Source organism: Cervus elaphus, chromosome 1 (assembly GCF_910594005.1).
Source record: "Cervus elaphus chromosome 1, mCerEla1.1, whole genome shotgun sequence".
NCBI lineage: Eukaryota > Metazoa > Chordata > Mammalia > Artiodactyla > Cervidae > Cervus > Cervus elaphus.
In genome coordinates this window covers 66,167,892-66,178,764 of record NC_057815.1, presented here as the reverse complement: position 1 = coordinate 66,178,764, position 10,873 = coordinate 66,167,892, and the positions used below count along the sequence as shown (strand labels likewise).

Sequence of the window (10,873 nt, the reverse complement as noted above, 5' to 3'; positions counted from 1 at the left end):
AGTTCAGTCCTGGGGGGAGAATGTAACGAAACCGGGAGGGAACCGCCGACGGGGTCTAGACCACTAGGAGTCCACAAAAAGTCTCACCTCCCTGGGGGCTCCTGTGGCAGTCGGAGCTGTGAGCAAGAACCGAGATCGGAGCCTCTGGGACGGCTTCCCCTCTCTTGTTGGCGCGCTCCGCAGGCGGGGCCTCAGGGGGGCGGGGCCTGTGTTCCTTAACCCCAGCGCCCCCGGACCGAAGTCAACAATAATATACACTCTGGACCAGGCGGTGCGGTAAACTGGGGACCTGGAGATCCCCTCACACCGGGACCCTGCCCTCGAGGCGCTCAAGATCCGTGAGGGGAGGCCACACAGACACAAGGCAGACAGTGTGAAACAGCGAGATACGAAATTACGGAAGAGGAAGGGACTGAGGGAAGAGGCCCTGCTTTGCGGAGGTGATGGCACTGATATGGGTCATGAGGGATAAAATAGGAATTGGCCGAGAAACGGATACCAGGCAGCGAGCGAGAAGAACAAACGCAGAGCCTTGAGGAAATAAAAACTTCCAGTAGATTCGGGCCTGGAAGGACGGGAGGCAGAACTGCCCTTATCCGGAGCAAGGTTTTAGGCTTCAGTTCATCACAGAAAATTTACGACCTTTAAAGTAAAGGAATGCAGCTGATTTCATCGAGCAAACCCCTGGCCCAAAGGGGAGAAAAGGCTTTCCTGAGACTGCACAAGAGTGGATGGCTGAGCCGGCCAGCAGTGTCCAGACTCGGGGCTGCACCTATCACTCCATGTGGGCGGCTCTGGAACAGCGGCAGCATCTCTTGCTGGTACACTCACTTGAGTCATCAGCTTGCAGGGAACTGTGATAAAACTGCCTCCAGCAAGAACCCCAGTCCAGAGCTCTGCAAACAGGCTGCTGTGAAGTATGAAAGGAGTGATTCAATGGAGCCCTGCAGGCGGTAGAGGTGACAGGTCTGTTGAAATGCAAATGGGAATGGGTGGCAGGTCTGGAAAGCTGTAATTGCTGGAGACCCTGCAGGAGAGTGTATGCTGCTCTGCTTTGAAACCACAGTGAATTGCACTCAGTCCTCCTGTGCTGTTGTCTTTGACCCTCATTCCCTTTGCACGTGCCGTGCGTGTTGTGTGCAGCACATTTCCCTCTAGTGGGCCTGACTCCTACTCATAAGTCACCTCTTCCAGCAAAGCTGTGTTGAGCCTGCACTTCAGTTAAGCCTTCTTACTCGGCCCCAGCCCAAGCCTAGCTTTGTCCCTTGAAGGAATGGGTGGTCGGTGTTAACATTAACTAGAAGGTGTGCCCAGGAGAAGGGGATGGTACCCATGGAGGCTCAGGGCCAATTGGCAAGAGTTAAATTCCATCTTAGGAGCGAGTGACTTGCAGGTGCCTGGGGACGCCATCAAAGGAACTGAGGCTGTGTACGTTGAAGGGCATATTGTCAAGGCTCTGTCTTACTGTGAGGCAGAGAGGTATTATCTCTCTCAGTTGGAGAGTCATATTGGGGTCAGGATTTCCTAATCTAGGAAATTTAAAGTAATTTTGTCATGTTTGAATAGTATATGATAAAGAAGTATTGGATTTTTACTAAAAATATTTATTTTTTATCTTTAGAATATGAAAAGTTGTACTATAAAGTTCACTTAAAATTTTAGATGATATTCATAATATATAGACAAATTATTTATGCTTCACATTTAACATGCTGCTTAATATATCTTTGATTATGTTAGAAAGCCATGATGTGATGACCAATAAATATAAAAAGTGATTATATCATGATTTAGAGACCTACTGTACTTTAGAGTGTAGTTTGAAACTTGCACCTGGATTAGGCATCTCCCAGCAGCCAGAGTGATTATTAAAACCTAAATCAGTTCCTGTTACTCTACTTAAAACCCTCCTAAAGCTTTTCTGCATATTCAACGCAAATCTCTAAACCCTTTCTGTGGGTTTCAAGGCCCTGCTTAGTCTGGCTCCTGCCCACATCTCTGACTTTACCTCTTTCTACTGTTAAATGAAACCTTATTCAAAACACTGAAATAACTGCTAGGACTTCCCCGGTGGCTCAGTGGTAAAGAATCTGCCTGCCAATGCAGGAGACAGGGATTCTATCCCCAGTCTGGGAAGATCCCACAAGTTGAGGGGCAACTAGGCCCATGCACCGCAACTACAGCCTGTACCCTAGAGCCTGGAAGCCGCAACTACTGAAGCCCTAGAGCTTGTGCTTGGCAACAAGAGCAGCCACTGCAATTAGAATAGTCCCCACTCACCACAAATAGAGGAAAACCTGTGCAGCAACAAAAACTCAGTAGAGTCAAAAATAAATCAATTTTTCTAAAAAAAAGAAAAATAAATCACAGGCAAACTCCCACTGTGGAACCTTTGCCCTGGCTGTCCCCTCTTCCTGGTGCTCTTCCTCCTAAACTGTTATGGGCTGACTCTTGCCTACAAGTCAGATTTCAGAAGACCCAATATGAATGAAATAGCTCCTACCGTAATCAGCGTCTGCAGATCATTGAGTTGCTGTTCCTTTCAGAGCATTCATCACTCTCAGAAAGGATCATGTTTCTCTGTTGTTGTGTGGTTTGTTTTGTTGTTTATGACCTATCTCTCCTACCAGGCTGGAAGCTTCAGGAAAGCCAGGACCAGTTCAGCCTTGATCCCAGCTCTGTCTTCAAGCACCTAGAACAGGGCCTGGCATCAACTGACTAGGTGATCAGTAAATATTTACCCCTGTTGTTCTCATCAAAAATATGCAGAAACAATTCTCACGACCCAGTGCATAGAAGTTTTGAATTCAAAATTGTAACTATTTTTAATTGAAAAAATACCATGCACATAGTCAAAAATTCAAATAGTATAAGAGAGAGCCTCTTTGCTTCACGTTTCTATTGGCTAGCACAGGACAGACTATTCAGTGGTCTCTTGGTTTTGTGTGTGTATGTGTGTTCAGCCTTCCAGGCTCCTCTGTCTATGGGATTTTCCAGGCAAGAATACTGGAGTGGGTTGCTATTTCCTCCTCCAGGTTTCTTGGTTATTTTTTACTTAATACAACTGTTTCTTAAGAGCTCTTGTGATTCTGAGTGTTGGCTGAGCTCCGGTGATTCTTGCTTTGAGTCTCTTACATAGTTGTAGTCACAACCACTGGAGTCATATGAAGACTCAGTAGGCTGGTTGCTGATAATGGCTCACTTATTTAACCAGCAGGAGATGCTGGCTACTGACTGGAAGGTGAGTCCTAGCTGAAAACCTAAAATGAAAGCCCTGTGGCCCCTCACACAGCTCAGGTTTCTCCGAACACGGTGACTAGGCTCTGAGAGGATACATCCCAAAACAAGCATTCCAGCAGACAGCAAGAAAGCTGCTAGTCTATTAAGGTTCGAGACCAGACACCAGCATAGCATCACTTCCTCTGTGTTTTATTGGCCAGAGCAGTCCTAGTCCAGCCCAAATTCCAAGACAAAGACCCCAGCTTTCAGAATAAGCCTTCAGATCTCAGTGGCTTAAAACAAACATTTATGTCTCCCTCATATTCCAGTGCCGGGTAGACCATGTTGGTATACTATTTTCCTTCAGCAGTGACTCAGATCCAAGCTGCTTCCACCAGCATCTCCATTATCTCAAAGTTCTTTGATCCCAACTGTTCAGATGGGAGAAAGGTTGCAGTGGGGGGAGAAGGGGGTGGACATTCACACTGATATTTAATTGCCTTAGACCTGAAGTGACACATTCTTTGCCTACATCCTCATTGGTGAGATCACATCGATTAGGAAGGTTGGGAAACATAGTGTTCCCCTGTTCCCTGGAAGAGAAAAATGGGGGTGAACACATCATTTTACGGATACACACCAAATTCCCAGTCTCTTTCTCTAGAAGCATCACCATTAACAATTAACACCATTAACAATTTAGTGTGTATCCTTTCAGAAATATTTATATATATGAAAGTGAAAGTAAAAGTCACTTAGCCATGTCCTATTCTTTGTGACCTCATGGTATATACAAGAATATAAAAACACAAATGTAGCATTTGCACACTGTTCTTCATGTTGCTTCTTTATGTAACAATATATTTTCGATATATCTTAAAGAACTTCTCATATTAGACTACATAGATCTACTTCATTACTTTTTTTTCACTTGAATACCACCAAATTTATTTTGTACACATTGATTTATAATATGGTATTAACCTTTTTTTATTTGCCAAGAATTTTCTCTTTTTTTAATTGAAATATAATTGCTTTACAATGTTATGTTGGTTTCTGCCATACAACATGAATCACCCATAAATATACATATGTCCCCTCCCTCTTGCACCTCCCTCCCACCCCCTATCCCATCCCACCCCTCTAAGTTGTCACTGAGCACCGAGATGAGCTTCTTGTGTTATATAGCAACTTCCCATACTTCATTCCTTTTAAAGCTGCAAAATAGGGAATTTCCTGGCAGGTAGTGTTTAGGACTCTGCACTTTCACTGTTGAGGGCCCGGGTTCAATCCCTTGTCAGAGAACAAAGATCCCACAAGCCAGGGGGCATGGTCAAAAATAAATAAAATAAAGCTTCAAAGTATTTCATTGCATAGATGTATTATATATATAAATCAATATCATCATGATAAATATTTAGGTGATTTCCAATTATTTGCTCTTACAGTGCTTCACTGAAAACCTTGTATATAGATCTCTGCTTAACTCTATTAGGAAACCTGTAGGAAGGCTTCTATAACTAATATATAGAAAATATTTTCAGAAGTTATTATGCCTCCCAGTAATATCCAGTTAGAAAATGTAGTAAAAACAAAGTCATTCACGACAGCAACAAAAACAAATATATTTAGGAGTATAACAAGAAAAAATTTACTAGCTGAAAATGAACAACATAAATTAATTCAATTGTATCAATTATACATTGAAAATGAACAACCTAAATTAATTCAATTGTATCAATTATATATTTAATGTATCTTAATGCAATCAATTAAATTAACTGAAGAACATACAAGAATATCTAAATGAAAGAAAAAATATAAATGTTTGGAGTTGGAAAGACTAAAAATAAAAATGTAATTTACACAAATTATGAAGTCAATATATTCCCATTACATTCCAATAGGATTTCATTGTTATGGAATTTGACAAGTTGTTTCTAAAACTCATCTCAAAAAGAATACCACAAAAATATTTTTAAGAATGAGGAAAGACTAGTATAATGAAAATTGTGTGCTGCTTGTTCAAAAACAGGCAAGGTTAATAATAAAATAGAGAACAAAAATAGATCCTCCCATGTAGAAATTTAATATGATGAAGGTAGCATTTCAGATATATAGAAAAAAGGAATCTCTTCAATAATTTATGTAAGGACAATTAATTATCCAGTTAGCAAAAAAAAATAGTTATAATTTTTTTCTTCACACCATATGCAAAAGTAAATTCCAGATGAATTATATTACATTATGACTTATAATCATAAGATGATAAAGATATCAGAAACAAGTAGAATAATTTATTGATAACCTTGGGATAGGGAAGACCTTCCTAAACAACATGCATAACACAAAAGTCATAAGGGAAAAGATAGGTAATTTAACTGTATCAAAATATAAAATTTCTGGACAATAAAACACATCATGCCCTATCAAGATTACAAGTCTTTCTTGCAGAAATGGAAATGCCAATCCTAAAATTCATATGGAATTGCAAGGTATCCTGAATAGCCAAAATAATCTTGAAAAAGGACATATTTGAAGGATTTTACCCTTCAAGATATACTACAAAGCTACAACAGTTAAAAAAAAAAAAAAAGGGTTGTAATGGCATAAAGATAGACACAAGGACCATTAGAATAAAATTGAGATCCAGGAGTAAATCCATACATCCATACATCAAATCCATACACAATTGCTTTTTGACAAGGATGCCAACTCAATTCAATAGATAAATATTTTTTCTTCAACAAATGGCTGAGACAACTGGATTTGTATATGCAAAAGAATAAAATCAGACCCTTACCTCATGTTATATACAAGACAGCTAACTCAAAATGGACCTAAACTTAAGAGCTAAAACTATTTTAAAAATCTTTGAAAAAGCATTAGGGAAAATCTTTATGACTATAATTTTATGAATATGATACCAAAAGCTGCTGCTGCTGCTAAGTCATATCAGTTGTGTCTGACCCTGTGTGACCCCATGGACTGCAGCCCCCTAGGTTCCTCCGTCCGTGGGATTTCCAGGCAAGAGTACCAGAGTGGGTTGCCATTGCCTTCTCCGGATACCAAAAGCACGGGCAATAAAGGAAGAAAAGAGCTTTTGTGCATCAAAGGAGATGATGAAGAAAGTGAGAAGACAACCTACAGAATAGGAAAAATTATTTGCAGATATATCTCTAAGGGCCTAGTATCCAGAAAAAATAACAAACTCCTAAAACTCAACACCCTCTTGATGAGAATGAGAAAGGAGAGTGAAAAAGCTGGCTTTAAACTCAATATTCGAAAAACTAAAATCATGGCATCTGGTCCCATCACTTCATGGCAAATAGAAGGGGAAAAAAGTGGAAGCAGTGACAGATTTTATTTTCTTGGGCTCCAAAATCACTGCAGACAGTGACTGCAACCATGATATTAAGAGGTTTGCTCCTTGGAAAGAAAACTATGACAAACCTAGACAGCATATTAAAAAGCAGAGACATCACTTTGCCGACAGAGGTCTAATAGACAAAGCTATGGTTTTTCTAGTAGTCATGTACAGATATGAGCGTTGGACCATTAAAGAAGGTTGAGAACCAAAGAATTGATCCTTTCAAATTGTGGTGCTGGAGAAGACTCTTGAGAGCCCCTTGGACTGCAAGGAGATTAAACCAGTCAATCCTAAAGGAAATTAATCCTGAATATTCATTGGAAGGACTGATGCTGAAGCTGAAACTCCAATACTCTGGCTTCCTGATGTGAAGAGCTGACTCTTTGAAAAAGACCCTGATGCTGGGAAAGATTGAAGGCAAAAGGAGAAAGGAGCGGGGGCAGAAGAGTAAATGGTTAGATAACATGACCGAGACTCAATGGACATGAATTTGAACAAACTCTGGGAGATAGTGAAGGACAGGGAAGCCAGGAGTGCTACAATCCATGGGGTCACAAAAAGTCAGATACAACTTAATGACTGAACAACAACAAAAATAACCCAATTCAAAAAATGGGCAAATAATTTGAATAGACATTTCTTCAAAGAAGATATACAAAAAACCAATAAACACATGAAAGAGTGCTCAGTGTTGTTATTCATTAGGGAAATGCAAATCACCTTATGCCTACTATGATGGCTATGATTTTAAAAAATTGTTTTAATGGAAAATAACAAGCACTGGCAAAGATGTTAAGAAACTGGAACCTTTAGGCATTCCTAGTGGGAATGTAAAATGGTGCAGCCACTGTGGGAAAGTTTGATGGTTTCTCAAAAGGTTAAACATAGAACATAATGTATTAAACATAGAACCTACCAGTAATTCCACTCCTAGGTTTACTGAAGGCAAGGACTCAAAGAGATATTTGTATATCTTTGTTCATAATGGGGCTTCCCCAGTGGCTCCGCAGTAAAGAATCCACCTGCAACGGAGGAGACACAGGAGACTCAGGTTCTATCCCTGCGTCAGGAGGATCCTCTGGAGGAGGTAATGGCAATCCACTCCAGAACTCTTGCCTGGAGAACCCCATGGACAAAGAAGCCTGGCAGGCTACAGTCTGTGCAGTTGCAAAGAGTCAGACATGACTGAAGCGACTTGGCACGCATGCACGAGCACCGGCACAGGGTCATAATATTATTCACAATAGAAAAAAGGTGGAAACAACTCATGTCCATTAACAGGTGAATAAATAAGCAAAACGTGGTTTATACATACAGTGAAATGTTATTCAGCCATAAAAAGCAATGAAGTTCTGATACATGCTATAACTTCTATGAATCTTGAAAATTTATACCACATGAAATGTCAGACACAAAAGGACAAATATTTTGTGACCACTTATATAAAATATATAGAATAGTCAAACTGATGGAAACAGAATGTAGATTAGAGGTTATAAAGGCATGTGGAGGAAATGGGTAGTTATTACTTAATGTTTGCAGAATTTCTGTTTGAGATGATGAAACAGCTTTGGAAATAGTGGTAATGGTTTTGCAACATTGTGAATGTAATTAATGCCACTGAATTATTGTACACTTAAAAATGGTTAAAATGGTAATATATGTATATATTTTTAGGCTGCTCCCTGCAACCTTAGTTTCCTGACTAGGGATAGGACCTGCACTCCCGTTGTGGAAGTGTGGAATCTTAACCACTGGACCAGGGAAGTCCTTAAAATAGTAATTTTTACGTTATATATTTTTTCTCAAAAACAGACACTATATACGAAGTAAAAAGAGAGGCAGATAGAGAGGTAGATGAGGAGAAAATATTTGCAACATGTATAACAAATTAGTAAAAATCCAAAGGATGTAAAGAACTTCAGCTGAAGAGCAGAAAACCTTATATAAAAATGGGCAATGATTTTTATCAGAAGAAGAAAACCAAATGGTCCACACAAAAAAATTATGCACAACTAGTGAAATTTAAGTTAAAGTATGAATGAGAGGTCATGTTACAGTCATCAGATTGGTAAAAATTAAGAAATTTATTAATATTTAGAGTTGGTGAGGGTGTGGGAAATGGAACTATCATTTCCTGCTGGTAGGAGTGTAAACAGAGCTAACCTCTTGGGTGGGCACTTTGGCTACATCACAGTCACACACACACACACACACACACACACACACACATACAATCATTCAAACACACCCTTGGTCCCAGCAGTTGCACTCCAGTATATGACAGGATGAATGATTACATATGGTATACTCAAAAGATGGAATTCAGTAAAACCCAAAGAAAAAACTGGATCTGTGTGTCCTAACATTGGAAGTATATGTCTGAAATACTTCATAATACTTTTTAAAATCCAACAGGTTTATTTTTTTGTTTCTAATGTTTATGTTTTGTTTCTAAATGATGAGATTAAAGGTTCAGACTGAAAAATTAAAAAAAAAAAAAAAAAAAAAGGTTCAGACTGCTGTTTGCAAGCAGTTCTCACAAATGACACCTGTGAGAGTGGACTAGCTTTATTCTCCATACATGAAAAGCCATCATGTCTGCTTTTTTTTCTTTCTTCTAGCTGTGGCTTCGTAGTCTCTGTGACATCTGGATAGGTTGTATATAAATTTTGGTTGGATAAATGCAAGAATCTGGTAACAATCATCTTTAGACAGACTTACAGGTTTATTTTTAAGCTTCTCTTTAAATAGTTGTTTATGTCTATAATCAATGGTCCACCAAAGATTATGAATTAAACAATACAGAACTAAAAATTAAATGGTTTAGAAGCATGAAATGGTCAAAAGGCTCAGGGTTTGAGGGAACAAGTTCATCTGTAGCTGATGGGGTCCTAGGACCCCCAACCTTTCTTACAAACCACATGAATGCACTGTTGACTATTGCTTTAAAGGGAAAACAATGTTTGGAATGAGATACGGAAGCTACATCCACCAAGGAGAGAAACTTGTGATTTGGGCATCAGTCAGTATGGGTAAACGTAAACAGTGCTTTGAAATGGACGGGAAAGATGACCCCTTTTCATTTTCCAAAAAGTCAGGTCAAAGTTACATGAATAAGAGGAATATAAACATCTTTCGTAGATGAGATGTGGCAGAGGTGAAGTGGAATAGAAATGGCTAGAGGGTCCTTCACATGGAAGTTAAATCCTCAAGATGTTGAAGTGTATTTGCTTCTAGCCATGTTTAAGAGAAAACCAAACACAGCCCAAGATGAAGCTTCTTCCCACAGTGTTCACCCTCCCTCCAGGCAGCAGGCAGGCCACACCTCACCCTTCTGCATAGCCACCAGGCTCAGTGAAAACAGTTGGCTATGAAATTTCCAAGGCACTAGTAGGGTCTAAGACTGGATGAGCTGGAGACACCACTGGAAGAGCTTCAAGTGGGGGGGACCATGAGAGATGAGGAGGGGGAGACAGATGGGATTGCCTCTGCAGCCTCTTTCTTGAGGCCCTGGCCATTACTGAGGGATCAGGGGAAGGGGGCAGAGTAATTGAAACCCACTTTCCACTTGCAGCCCCCAACCCCCCGCCCCCAGCTTTCTAAGCTTTGGGCTGCTGACCTATGTGAAAAGCAGCTGACCCAGTGTGCTGTAGTTTTGAGGACAGTGTGTGAAGAGTTATCTGACCCAGGTGAGGAGTGTCCCTACTCATATCATGGTCAGAGGTGGTCAGTGCCTAGTTCTTACTTGGAGCACAGCAGTGAAAATTGGCTGCCCCTCCCCTCCAAAAAAAGATTCAGTGTTAAATTCACGGAGTTTAAGGAACATGAGTCAACCAGAAGTAGACGTCTCAGAGGCCAAAGAGAGACCTAAGCCATAAATTGGGGGATCATCAGCTTATGGATGGAAGTGAATGAAGTCATCCAAGGAGAGTATGCAGTGAAGAGAGGGCCTGTGAGGGAACGTGGAGGACACCAGTATTTCAGGGTGTTCTAACCCAATCAATCAAAGACCACCGGGGACAATCCATAGTCCAATGGAGTCAGGTTTATTGACCCATTGCTATGAGGAAGACAGCATATCAGAGGAATCAAGGAGTGTCCTACCAAACACAAAGAAAAAGAGTTCTTATAGGATCTGAGAGAGGTGGAATTAGGTGAAATGTAAATCAGGCAGTATTTTGATAGCTCAAAGCAAACTAGAGCTGTGTGTAAAGTAGCTTACATCAGGTCGGGACTGCTCAGTGGACTCAGGGTCTTGTTTCCTCGGAAACAATATAGTTA

The 10,873-nt window shown here is 40.3% G+C and overlaps 1 protein-coding gene across 1 annotated transcript in view; it reads left to right on the top strand.

Moving 5' to 3' along the window:
• The first annotated feature begins 248 nt into the window (after positions 1-248).
• STARD10 (StAR related lipid transfer domain containing 10) overlaps positions 249-10,873 on the top strand; it is a 46,464-nt gene continuing 35,839 nt past the window's right edge. Inside the window, exon 1 of the mRNA XM_043906579.1 lies at positions 249-966. The gene's annotated coding sequence lies outside the window, so the exon portion shown is untranslated. The remainder of the gene's footprint in view (positions 967-10,873) is intronic.